This window comes from Giraffa tippelskirchi, chromosome 9, assembly GCF_054371585.1.
Source record: "Giraffa tippelskirchi isolate mGirTip1 chromosome 9, T2T-mGirTip1v1.2.pri, whole genome shotgun sequence".
NCBI lineage: Eukaryota > Metazoa > Chordata > Mammalia > Artiodactyla > Giraffidae > Giraffa > Giraffa tippelskirchi.
In genome coordinates this window covers 99,890,776-99,901,788 of record NC_137283.1, presented here as the reverse complement: position 1 = coordinate 99,901,788, position 11,013 = coordinate 99,890,776, and the positions used below count along the sequence as shown (strand labels likewise).

Genomic DNA, 11,013 nt, shown 5'->3' with positions numbered 1-11,013 from the left:
ACCCATTATCCTTTGAATAAGGCAGAGAGCCACTGGAAAGGGAATTGATGCCACTGTAGGTATATTAAGAGTAAGTCTCTATCCATATTTCTGGACTGTAAACACGGGGAACCAAAATATCAGAGGTAACACGGGAGGGATCACACAGAACAGACAAACCGTTTGTTCTGTCTTCCTCGCTTATGCAATCAATGCACACTTGAGCAAAACTGAATTCCTCATTAAGCAAACATTTTTGCATAAGCTGCCTTCTCTTTATCTTTCTGTGCCTTTGTCTTTTGCTTGACTTGCAGCAATTCTGCCTGGATAGCTTTATCTTCTGGTGCTATCTCCTGAGCTTTCTTAAAATCAGCCAATGCTTGAACATATTCTTTTAATCCTTGCCATCCTTGGGCTCTTCGTTACAGTGCTTTGGTATTTGATGGGTCTATTTCAAGGGCCTCCAAACAGCTATTAACTGCACCCTGCCAATCGGACATCTTCAGTCTGTAAGCGCTGATATTCAGCAAGCAGTTCAAAGTGACAGGCTGCAGCTTTGCTCCATTTGCATCCTCACCAGCAGCCCTAGAGACTTCCACATAACTTAAAACTTCTGTGTATTTTTTAATAGCCATCTTACAGTTCTGGGATTTGAGAAATGTATTTCCAATGCTTTTTAAGTCTTCTGATATTAATACAATTTTATCTACGTCTTTTAAATCCACGTCCGCGTCCTCGGGGAAATCTGAGGGACTGTCACCAGATCCATCCCTTGGGAATATTTCCCAATCATCACCTTCTTTCAGTTCTTCACATTCTGCAATAACACACAATTTGGCAGGTTTTTCACCTTTCACCTCCACATTTTCCAGAATCTTTGCCACATCCATTCCTTTAATCCCTTGGCCAAACACCACGTGCTTCCCATCCAAGTGCGGAGTCAGAACCTGGTGATGAAGGACTGGGAGCCGTTGGTGTTGCTGCCCGCTTTGGCCATGCTTAGCAATCCCTCCTTGTCATGCTTATAATGGAAATTTTCACCTTCAAGTTTTTCACCACAAATGCTTGCTCCACCTGTCCCTTTCTGATTTGAGAAATCTCTACCCTGAATCATCAATTTCTTAATAATTCGATGCAAAGGACATCCTTTGAAACGGAGAGGTTTCCCAGTGGCAGGTCCAATGCTTTTTTCTCCTGTATACAATGTGAAAATTTTCTGCAGTTTTGGGTATAATATCTGCAAACAATTCTAAGACAATTCAACCAACTTGCTCCCCTCCGATGTCCACGTTGAAGAAGACTTGGGGGTTACGGGGGTTGGAGGGCTTAGCCTGGGGGATGGATGCAACATTTCCTTAAGATGCGTGTACTACCACCTCGTAACACCATGTGGTCACTGGACAGCTCGAACCCTAAAGTCGCAAGGTCCATCCACAGGTTCTGTTTTAAAAGAACTTGTTTCATGGAAGAATTTTAATATTGGCTGATTTTTGAAGCAGTTTTCCAACTATCAGCTCAGTCTAACTAGAGCTGATTAACTGGGGACCTCAACAATGTGACAAAAAACTCACAGATGATGTACCTGCCCCTCAGTTGGATTAAAGAAAAATTGTTCCTAAAAGCATGGAGCAAATCACACATTTCCACGAGCATCATCAGCAAGTACCTGACAAGTTAACTTAAGTGATTCTTCAAATTTGCCACTGTCACCTGCAAGACTTCACACGGACTCATCCTTCCCCATCCCATCACCCCTTTGTGACTATGACCCATCCGTCAAAGCTAAACTGGGAAATCACTGTTACCAAAAAGCCTTCACATTCTCCCTCTCTCTCCCCTTCCCTTTCCCTTCCTTCTCCCCTGTCTCCTTTCCTTCCATTCTTCATCCCTCTCATTACTTTATCCTGGTTGCTTTCACATTACTCAATTTTACTGCTATCACTACATCTCTCATACTCTTGTAAAGGTGACTCTTTACCCCACTAGACTGTCAGCTCTTCCAGGGCTGGAATTCCGGCACTTATCTTCTTAGAACTTGACACACAGCAGGCATCCAACAAATTTCAGCTTAATGAAAAAATAAATCAGTTGCCATTTGAATAATAGGGAAAATTGCAAAGGTTTTTAAGAAGAGACAGTAGCTGATGATTATAGTGGGGTGAATCAAGGGGAGGAGCTAAATGCAAAAGGAAGATGAGACTCGTAGACTTAGAAGAGACAGGCTGTTTCAGCGGAGGCTGTGACCACAGGTGGTAACGTGTTTACTTTACTGTAAAGCAGTGGATTCTCCAGCTTCGTGAGGGTAGGGAGCTCTAGAGCAGGTCATGGGGAATAAAATCAGAGAGGAAAGTGGGGGTCAGGTTGCAGGGGGCACAAAATGGCAGGCTTAGTAGCCTTACCTTTGTCCTCTATTTTAAGTTCTCAAAATATTTTGAGCAGTAGGCAACACAGCCAAGCGGAGTTTAAAAACAGCTCGTAGACGTGCGGAAGAGCAATTGGAAGGAAGAAACCAACAACACTTAAGAAGCAAAAAGTGACTTTCTTTGACAAGCTCTGAGCCAAAGATAAGAGACACAGTTTGGCTTTGGGAAAAACAATCTGAGAGGGCTTTAAAGATTATTTCCAAACTCAGTGCTTTCCTGTTCCAAGCTTAGAGTTGACATTCTCCACGACGTGACCCGAACTCTACAGACTAATCTCCTCAACTCCTGCTAAGGGACACATTCACTGTCTCCACACACAACCTCTGTGGCCTCATCTCTGGGAAGACCTTGAGGCCTGAACTACTCTCCCTTCTACCCATTTCTTCCTATCAAAATCTGACCTGCACTTTAACCCTTTCTTTATTTTTATTTTTTAAACTTTTTATTTTGTATTGGAGTATAGCTGATTAACAATGTTGTGAGAGTTTCAGGTGGACAGCAAAGGGACTCAGCCAATGATATATCCATTCTCAGCCTTCTCTTTAAATGCTCTCTCATCCATGATAGGAGGTGAATGTAAGGAGTACATGTGTTACATCCCAAGTAACACATGTTACTTCCCTCAAGCCTTCTGGAGACAAGCTCTCCCTACTTCAGGTGTCTGGTCATACGTGTAGGGATCCAATCTAACCATATCTCTCTTGAGTTTTACACAGAGGAAGGATAAAATGTGATGTAAACAAAAACCTGGATTTTAGTCTGTTCTATAGACCCGAGGCCATTCACAAGTTTAGTTTCCTCACAGGCAAAATACAGGGGTTGAATGTTGTCTTTACTGAGGTGACTCACGGTTTGACGCTCCACGTGACTAACAGTGAGACTTTTGTGTAGTAGTCAGGGGAGACACACAGGGAAATAAAAGCATGGCGCCTAGAGTGATAAGCATTTGTTGATTGATGGACTAACCCGAGACCCACTCCAATCACTTAGGTGTCTCTATTGCCTCTGTCTGGAGTTGGCTGGTGCAGGGCCAAGGGATCAGACTGTTGTTATGCCAGTGACTACAGTAGTTTCCCCTCGGTTATATCAAGATATAACTGACAGACAACAATTGTGTGTGTTAGTCTTTCAGTAGTGTCTAACTCTTTGTGACCCCATGAACTGTAGCCCACCAGGCTTTTCGGCCCATGGAATTCTCCAGGCAAGAGTACTGGAGTGGATTGCCATTCTCTTCTCCAGAGGGACTTCCCAACCCAGGGATCAAACCCTGGTCTCCTGCATCTCAGGCAGATTCTTGACCATTTCAGCTACAGGAAAGTCCTTAAGGTTCAAGATGTATTGACGCTTTTGAACTGAGGTGTTGGAGAAGACTCTTGGGAGTCCCTTGGACTGCAAGGAGATCCAACCAGTCCATCCTAAAGGAGATCAGTCCTGGGTGTTCATTGGAAGGACTGATGCTGAAGCTGAAGCTCCAATACTTTGGCCACCTGATGTGAAGAACTGACTCATTGGAAAAGACGCTGATGCTGAGAAAGATTGCAGGCAGGAGGAGAAGGGGACGACAGAGGATGAGATGGTTGGATGGCATCACCGATTTGATAGACAGAAGTTTGAGCAATCTCTGGGAGATGGTGAAGGACAGGGAAACCTGGTGTGCTACAGTCCATGGGGTTGCAAAGAGTCAGACATGACTGAGCAACTAAATTCAACTGAAGATGTATGTGACAAGTTAATATGCGTATAACTTGCAAAATGATTACCTCAATAAAGTTATTTACCACATCCATCATGTCACATGGATTGTATATGCGCATGTGTGGTAAAAACACTTAAGATCTACTCTCTTAGCAACTTTCAAGGATACAATATGATGTTGTTGACTAGAGTCACCATCCTTACTGCAGTCACCAGTACTGCAGTCTTTAAAGCAGTGCTCCTCAAACTTAAACACACATATGCATCACCTGGGGAGGATAGTCTGTCCTTCATATTCCTGGGTTCAGCATCTTCAGATTCAACCAACCATGAGGATGCAGAACCCACTCATCAGAGGCCAGCTGTACATAGCACACTTTTATATAAGGGACTTGAGCATCTAAGGATTTTGGTATCTGGAGAGGTCTTGGAATCAATCCTATGGACACTGGGGAATAACTGTAGCAAGGCTTAGAGAGTCTAGATTTGTGACTTTCAAAGTAAGGCTCACAGACAGATGTGAGTAGGGAGGGCCATAGTGGGCTGAGGAATAACTCTATGGGGCAAATAAGGTATAATCCCATAAGACTTGAATTTTTATATTCTAACAAATGCTGCTTATTGGTGGACGTTCCTACTGGGAGATTTGGTTGTCATGCATTGCTACTGTAATTATGTGAAGTATATTCATTCACTCAACATCTATGGTTGCCAGGCATTGGTCTAGACACTGGGAGTATATCTGAACAAAACAAACAACTGGAAACTCCCTGCTTTCCTGAAACTCATATTTAATAAGCAAAATGTTGTAAACAGAACAAGATACACACATAGTTGGAATTCCTACACTTAAATACACTTTTTTAAAACCATATATCAATGTTTTCTTCAGCTGCTTGCTGTTTGCAATGCTTTTCTTGTCTTTTAAGTTGATATTAGCTTAGATTAATTATCAGTTTAATTGTGGCCTGCTGTGTGAATCCAAGGGAGGTAGTTTGCACATATATTTGCACCAGTGGTATCTGAGGCCTATACATTTCCATTAGCTGGACTCTCAGACATGCAGGCATTTGAGACTCAATTATGAATCACCCACATTCCAGCTATTGGCTTAGTGTAATTAGAATGAATTAACTGGTGACCAGCAGCAGTGTGATGAAAAGTCACAGATGACGGACCTGTCCCTCAATTGGATTAAAGAAAAATTAAAAACTTGGAGCAAATCACATGTTTCCATGAGCATCATCAGCAACAATCCTAAAGCAGATTTACCTAATCTCTTATCACCAAGTCCTTTTTCCTCAGAAGGAAGAAATGGATAGGGTAGGGGACCATAATTCTGCAAGTTCACTGAATCCTTATCAGGGAGAATCACGTGGAGGTTGAAATTCATGAGAATGCCTGCTGTAATCAAAGATTTCTACCACCTGGAGTTTTACAATTATTATTATATACAAGAGTCATGAGTTTTCTGTTAGGTTGATGATTTCATTAGCCATGTGCTTTCCTAGTTTCTGCTTCTCTGTGCTCTCTCTTGCCATCAGGGGAGCAGCTTGATTTCCTTCTTGCAGACAAGAGCAGGGTTTCTTTCCAAGTTTGGACATTTTAAGATGTTGGTGCTTACCCTACTTGGGCTTAGTTCAAACAGAAAAGTGAGAGATGCTGTCCTGGTATAGTTAGGATGTCAGACTGACAAGTGTCACTTGGCTTTTTTCACTTTGAAATACCTGATCTTTTTCAAATATTCTGCAATAATTACATACTATTTTCATTATTTTAAAGTATTTTTAAATAAAATAAACAATTTGTTGAGGTTGTTTGACTTAATATGGTCACTATGTTAGGAAAAGAAGTGAGGTGAAATTTTTAAAAACTGTTTGCTTCCTTTTGGCTAAAAGAGGAGAAACTAAATTATCTTTTTTATTACATAAAATTGATTAAGTGCCCATTACCCTAGGAAACATGTATAACTGGACCTTGTTTTTTACTTTATGTGACTTAGAAAAGGTCTTCTCTCTTCTCAGAGCTCTGGTAAGTGTCATTTTAATTTTTATACTTCTGGAAGGGAAAGCCCAACTCCAAACCCCTTTCCTAAAATTCCAAGGTATTTTCTAGTTCATAGGGTGCACCAGAGTGGCTTAGACCAAAGTTGGCTGGTGGGAAAGGACAGCACAGACCCCAAGGGGGCTCCACCTGCAGTACAAGACGATGGCCACTGGTGGGCGCGCGTGAGAGAGCAGTGGCTGAAAGCCCCCACTGGCCACACTGCCAGTGTCTCCCTGTTACAAAGGCAGAACTCACCTGCTGTGAATAGAATTACCCCCACATTTCTAGACCAATCCACAGGGAGAGGAGAACTCAAAAGTAAGTATAGCTAAATACTCCTCAGGAGGCTTATGAGCTACACTCTGCTAAAATTTAACCATTAATAGGGAAAAGATAGCTATATTTGTACCCTATGCTGGTGAAATGAGTTTATTTGTTCTTATTTTTACCAGGCAAGATGAGGAGGCAATATTGCCTCAACCAAGTTCTACAGAAAGATTAGGAGCCTGTATGTTTGTTGAGAAGATTCTGAATAAAGTTCTAGCGGCAAGTTTTAGTTGTGTGTTCTCTGCACTGTACATCACAGCTGCAAGCTTGAAGGACCTGTTTCCTGGGAGAAATACTCAGGAGACCCATGGGCGGCGCAGGAAGTGATGGCAAGGAACGTGACAAATGAGCAAACATCCAGATATGTCCCAGTGTCAGGGACTCTCTGAGCTGAGGGACTTGTTTGGAGGTAGGAGGGGAGCTGCAGCTCTTGTTTGTTTGAAAGCCATTACTCTGGAGAGAAGTGGCCTTAGTTCTTTCAAAGCTACTGGGAAGTTCCACTTGCCTCGAAAGCCTTCCCAGACTAGGTGCTGCAGCATCTGACCGGACCTCAGAGTCTTTCATCCTCTGAAACATGCTTTCCAAGGTGCCATTTAGAGCACTGGAATGAAAACCCATCAACAAATATGTAAGCAAGAGCGAGAAGGAGGTTTACTGGGGACAAAGAAGCCAAGTCATTCCTCACCTCCAGTTTGCTTAAGGGTGCTGGATTAGTTTCTGAGGCTACCATGGGTAGCTGAAAACAGCTAAATGTGTTCACTCACAATTCTGATGAAACAGTGCTCCACAGAGTCAAAAAAAAAAACAAAAAAAACCTGAAACCATGCCCCATAGTGTTAGTAGAAATTAGCGACTAACAGAGACCCTTAGCCTTCTGAAAGTCTGTTTCCACCCAGTTTTGAACCAGGGACCTCTGGCATGTGAAGCAAACGTGATAACCACTACACTACAGAAACAAGGCCCATATGGTTTGTCTTTACAGAACAGCAGATAAGGGAACAGTTCATTTAAAAAAAAAAACCTTCTGCCTGTAACACAACAAAACTGGTTGAAACCAGATAGAACCAACAGGGCTGACCTGCATCTGCACAGAATAGACTTGCTTGCCAATAGGTGACCTTTTGATGTCAAAGCCCCAAATTTCCCCACATTTTACACTAACTTCCCCCGGATTTGCACGTGTCCCATGAGGAGGCAAGTAGTTCAGTTGCACCTGCGCAGGAAGACGGTTATGTCACATTTTCCCACCTGCAGTTCACTTTCCTTTCCACCTCTGACCATCCTATACTCCTCACCCATCAATGTCCCAAGTCCCCCATCTTCAGGGAGGTGGGTCTGAGATTGCTCTCCTATCTCCTCAGTTGGCTGCCTCATGAATAAACTCTTTGCTGTAAACATTGATGTCTTGGTGTTTGGCTTGCTACCTGTTGGGCCAAGGAACCTGGTTTGGTAACACTGGAGGCTAGAAGTTCAAAGCCAAGGTGTGAACAGGACTGTGCTCTCACAATTTTAGGGAAAAATCCTTTCTTGCCTCTGGTGGTCATCAGCAGCCCTTGGTGCTCCTTGGCCTGGAGATGCCCCACTCCAATCTCTACCCCTGTTTTACACAGTATTCTTTCCTCTCTGTGTTTCAGATCTTTTTCCTTATAAGGACACCAATCATTGGAGTGGGGCCCTTGCTAATCTAATATGATCTAATTTTAACTAATTACATCTGCAAGACCGTACTTCTGGAGGGTGGACTTCTGAAACAAGATCTGAAGTTCCAGGTAGACATCAATTTGGGGGAACACTAGTCAACCTAGTCAACTAGTCAACCTAGAGGGGCTTCTCTGGTGGCTCAGACGGTAAAAGAATCTGCCTGCAAGGCAGGAGACCCAGGTTCCATCCCTGGGTTGGGAAGATCCTGTGGAGGAGGGAATGGCTACCCACCCCAGTTTTCTTGCTTGGAGAATTCCATGGACAGAAGAGCCTCATGGGTTATAGTCCACAGTGTCACAAAGAGTCGACACAACTGAGTGACTAACACTAGTCAACCTAGTATAGGAGCTTTACCTCCTTTGACTCTATTTGCTTCTCCTAATGTTCTTAATGTGAAGAAGTATCAAGGTAAAAAGAGGATTTCTCTTTTTTTTAATTGAAAGAAAACAATTTTAATAATCTATTCCTACAAATATATGATTTAAATTTAGAATTCATAACAAATTATATTTCAGTTTCCAACCTCAAAACTAGACATTTCCATGTCTATTAACTAGACATGGAAAGATATGAATATTATATAAGAAACTTAACTTTTTTACTCTGCCCTCTAAATATAAAAGAGGATTTCTTATGACTTGGATTAGCACACAGCTGACAGGAGATCTTTTAATTTATTTTAAAAATAAACTTTTTCACTAGATGGGGTCATTCAAGGATAAAAATTACCCCTCATGGGGTTGAAATCCACTAATATATCTTGTATGATTTCCAAACCAGCTGTTGACAACATTCTTAATATAGGAAGGAATATAATTACAAACAGCTCTTCTTCAAATCTGCCTTTACACGTTCCTTTCAGCAAGTTCCCTCTAGAATATCATGTGATTTACATCCATCTCCCATTGCCAACCTCCTTCTTGTTGACAATGGTCTCTGGGGCTCTGGGAAACTGAAAGGAGAAAATTCTCACAAAATTATTGCTGACCTCTTTCTGTGGCATTCTTTAGAAAAAGCCTTCCTAAACATCTAGATCTATATAAAGAATGAATTCAGAGGAAATAACAAATACTAGTTAATACATTAATGGTAGAAAGTAATATCTCCTCAAAGTGAAGAGATAATGCAATCCACACACAACTATTGCCTATGTATCAGATATATAAGCTGAAACATGTGGGTCATAAGTTACAAAACTATCTAGTCAGTAATGAGAGAAAAATAAAGGTGTGCTTCCAAAAAACAGAGAGTGAAAGCCAAGTGAAGTAAGGATTTATTTATGCTTATTTATTTATATAAATAAGCATATTTAAACAGAATATACTTATGGCTGTGTTTCACAAATCTGTCCTTGTTTGTTTCAGTGCTTTGTTGCTTTGCCTAAGGTAGCCTGGTGAGAAACATTGCACGTCTCGCTTGGATTCTAGGAGAATTTATAAACATCATCTATACCCACAAGCCTCAACAATCTTTGAAGTCATACAAATGCCCTACAATCTAAAGAAGAATAGAAGCACAGAAAAATTTGTGAGGAAATTTGCAGTAAGCAAAACTGGTTACTGAATGTCTTTGATAGAAAATTATGCATTGTTCAGAGCACAGTCTTCCAGGTTATCTGATTTAAGTCTATCATTGCCTTGAAGCTATTTTACAACTCTTATAAGTTGTAGAAAACTGATAATGAGGTAAAATAATTGCTTACTGACAATTCTTGTTTATCCATATGCAATAAATTCTCACTAGTGGAGGCTTGGTTGACTTCCTTTCCCCAAGAAGGAATAGCATTTTGAAACCACTTGAAAATTCATTTCAGTATTCCTGATTTATAAATGTGTTTGTTCTTTGGATTATCTTTTGAATTATCTGTAATAGCCTTTCCAGTTCCTGCATTTAATTAATGAGTTAAATAAAATCTTTGACACATGTTCACTTCATATTCATGAGTCATATTACTTTTAAAAAATTACCCTTTTATAGACTTATGGAACAAAACATGCCACCACTTTCATACTGAAGTCTTCAATTTTTACTGAAAATTAAATCTAGCCATTAGGTTAAATTTAAGTGAATTTATATATTCCTGTTACATATTCCTGCACTAGGGCTCTCATATGAAAGTATTAATCACTGCAAAAATGGACTGACACGTTCAAGGTTATTAAATGCACTGTTTTTCCACAGTATCCTCATTTTTTAGGACTTCTGTCTGGAAAGTTTTCTAGAACAGCTCTTCTCCTGACCTAAGGAAAAACTGGGATACAGTCATATGAAATGTGAATTCATTTGGCTTGCTTTGTGAAGTATCACATACATCAAAGCTAAGATTGACAGCAACATTGTTCTAAAAATAACTAATAGCTTAATGACAATGCAATGGCTATTACGTTCAAACAACCTACAATTTACATTGTAAGTAAATCACTGGAACAGGGATGTGAGCTGCCCAGTTCTTTACCTAGAGGATGAGGACTAAAGTTTCTACAAGGCTAAAGTTCTAATTTCAGGTAACCCCTCATCCCCACGGGCTTCCCGGTGACTCAGATAGTAATGTAGGAGATCTGCCTGCAATGCAGGAGATCTGGGTTTGATCCCTGGGTCCCAAAGATCCCCTGGAAAAGGGAATGGCAACCCACTCCAGTATTCTTGCTTGGAGAATTCCATGGACTAGAGGAGATCCAACCAGTCCATCCTAAAGGAGATAGTCCTGAGTGTTCATTGGAAGGACTGATGTTGAAGCTGAAATGCCAATACTTTGGCCACCTGATGCGAAGATTTGACTCATTGGAAAAGACCCTGATACTGGGAAAGATTGGGGGCAGGAGGAGAAGGGGACGACAGAGGA

The 11,013-nt window shown here is 41.2% G+C and overlaps 1 pseudogene; it reads right to left on the bottom strand.

Moving 5' to 3' along the window:
* Nucleotides 1-221: 221 nt before the first annotated feature.
* Nucleotides 222-4,189, bottom strand: LOC145521901 (peptidyl-prolyl cis-trans isomerase D pseudogene; annotated as a pseudogene).
* Between the last annotated feature and the right edge of the window lie 6,824 nt (nucleotides 4,190-11,013).